At 30.7% G+C, this 3021-nt stretch overlaps 1 long non-coding RNA gene across 1 annotated transcript; it reads left to right on the top strand.

Moving 5' to 3' along the window:
- Positions 1-486: 486 nt before the first annotated feature.
- LOC145097556 (uncharacterized) lies at positions 487-2818 on the top strand. Its single transcript, XR_013704395.1, has 4 exons — positions 487-940; positions 1273-1602; positions 1833-1891; positions 2618-2818. It is a non-coding gene; the product is annotated as an uncharacterized LOC145097556 (long non-coding RNA).
- Positions 2819-3021: the final 203 nt, after the last annotated feature.

Raw genomic sequence — 3021 nt, forward strand, 5'->3', positions numbered from 1 at the left:
TTTTGATAAAATACTTGGCCTAAAAAATTTTTAAAAGAAAAAGTGAGTTTTGTTATAATCCGATGTATGTGCGTCCATTGTAAAAATCTACAACCATTTTTTTGCCGTTGATCGCTTTATATTTCGATGCTTTGGATTGGTTCCTTGGTTTCTTGATTAATAGTGGTTCTCTATTGAACTTTTCCATATATATATATATATATATATATATATATATATATATATATATATATATATATATATATATATATATATAGAGAGAGAGAGAGAGAGAGAGAGAGAGAGAGAGAATCATTTGAGAACTCAAAATTTCTCGAGAACCCGAAAACTAAAGATGGAACATTAGATCAAAAAAAATCAAGATAGAAGGTGGCGTTTTGTAAATAATTAGAAAATTAAAGAGAAGGGGGTATGTTAATTAAATAAGACCAGGGCATTATAGGAAACAACAATATTGTTAAATCGAACATAAACTTTTGATACAGTAAACTTGCAACCCCCCTCCCTATCCCCCCTCTCTCTCTCTCTCTCTCTCTCTCTCTCTCTAAAATGCATGATCTGTGCTCTTTCTCCCGATGATGTTCTTCTCCAATACTTCTGCTCATCAATCTTCTTCTCCAACTCAACGCTAGAGCCTTCATCGATTCGGTTTCCCCCAAAATTAACACCATCGCATTCCAAATCTGAGGATTATTCATCGTTCAACATCTCGTCTCATTACCACCTCCAAATCCAGATCCAATCGATCCAGTTGTCATCAATCGGTAAATCCTCAAACGATCCAGGCTTGATTAACTTCGATCATCAAAAAGATGAAGGTGTGATGTGGTTGGGGTTCAAGGCGTCAACGAAGTTTGTCACCATCGAGGCTCCCAAGGAATTCTACTTCCTCTTCCGTATGTGACGAAGTCGGTCCACTCTTCATACCAGATTTAATCAGGTGTGAAATACTTTACCTCGATGTATCTGTATATGTGTATCGATTGTTTTGTGATGAATGTTTTCCGATTTGTAATTCTATTTCATTGGATTAAAGTTTGTTAGTTGTGAAGTATTTTAATCATCTGATTCGCTAAAGTTGTGAACTATTTTAATCATCTGATCAACATTTGACCTGAACAAAAAACGAAATTTTATTTGTTTCGTTTGATAATATCAATTATAGTTATGAATTCGAGTTTGTTGTTTTAGTTCTCGGTAAGTGTTGTGTTCTGTGGAATTTTAATTTTATAGCATTTTAAATGATTTTACATATTTATAAGTTTTCTGCAGCAACACAGAGAAATAAAGCAACAACAGCCAACAAAAGTCCAAAACCAACATCCTTAAGGGCAAAATGGTCATAAAATAAAAAAATATGTATATCAGGCTCCAGGAGGGAAGAAAGAGCAGCGCTAAGTTGAGAACTACAACCAAATAAATTCCAGGACCAGTAGCACCAATAAGAACCCATTTGGATTGAAACTAACAACATCCGGGGGCAAAATGGTCCAATTCAGGGAAAAGAAAAAAAATCCACAAAAAGCATTACCAGATGCAGATTTGTATGTGCTGAATACCCAACAACCGACTTCTGGAAAGATGAAGGGATGACACTGAGAGGTTAGTTGCATCCGCCAGAAATCTAAATAGTCTTGTTAAACCCACAAGTCAAGTACTCAATAATGAAATTGTCATAAGAAAAACTTTGCCATGTTGAGAGATAGGAGGACATGTAGCGCCCATATTTTGCAATGTTACTTGCAAAAGCTAAAAAAACAATACATTCAAGAAAAACACTTAGTAATAGTTTTCTTCTATCATGGAATAACCAATTTCTCTTTATGACATAGGAAAGGGGCTAACTATTCCTGATTGGAGCTTTTTGCATGGACTTTCTAGTATATTAAAGGTTTGTTATTTTTATTTACTTTATGATGTTCTTTAAAGCATCTAACAAAAAAAAGTCAAAAATAATAAAATAAATACTTAAATTCTTTTTGTTCACAACATAACAATTTTTGAGCATTTGAATTACATGCGATTCACATGTAAATCACAAGTGAATCACATGTGATTCACATGTATATCACAAGTGAATCACTTATGAATGACATGTGATTCACACGTAATTCACATATGAATCACTTCTAATTCATATGTAAATCACAAATGAAGCACATGTGAATTACATGTGATTCACATGTAAATCACATGTGAATCACAAGTAATTCATAAGTGAATTACATGTGAATCACATGTAAATCACATATGAATTACATGTGATTCACATGTACTTCACTTATGAATTACTTGTGATTCACATGTAAATCACATATGAATTACATGTGATTCATATGTAAATAACATGTAATTCACATATGAATTACATGTGATTCTCGTGTAAATCGCAAGTGAATCACATAGGAATTATATGTATATGCACATATGCATTTTGTGTGAGTGTTCTTCGTTAATTATTTTTAATTTTCTTGTGAGTTTCACATTTAAATCTTAAATGATAGAATCACATTTGAATATCACATTATATAATCACATGTGAATCTTACATGATATATACATGTGCATTTTTGTGAGTGTTCTTGCATCAACCAATTTTTTGTTAATTTTCTTGTAGATTTTGAAGAATTTGTGGAAAAGATATTGAAGAGGTGAAAAATGATAAATTGAAGAAAATATGGAAATCTCGATATGAAGAAATGATAACATTGTGAATCTTTGTACTTTTTTCATATTTTATTTTGTATCGAATAAAATACTTGTATTATTTTTTTAGATTGATTAATCAAAATGAGATTTTTTAGAATTTACTTAAAAATATTATAGTATAAGAAATATGCATATATGCACCTAAAACGTTGATTTTTTTGTTAAAAAATACATTTTTGAAAAAAATTGCATGTTTTATAAAAATCACAGTTTTTTTTTTCTTTTTTCGAAAAAAATGCAGTTTTTCTGAAAAAAATGTAGTTTTATTTTTTGAAAACAAAGATTCAGTTTTGTAAATTTTTTTTTTTGAAA

The sequence above is a fragment of the Lactuca serriola genome, chromosome 4 (genome assembly GCF_051521515.1).
Source record: "Lactuca serriola cultivar US96UC23 chromosome 4, Lser_US96UC23_V15, whole genome shotgun sequence".
In the NCBI taxonomy this organism is placed as follows: domain Eukaryota; kingdom Viridiplantae; phylum Streptophyta; class Magnoliopsida; order Asterales; family Asteraceae; genus Lactuca; species Lactuca serriola.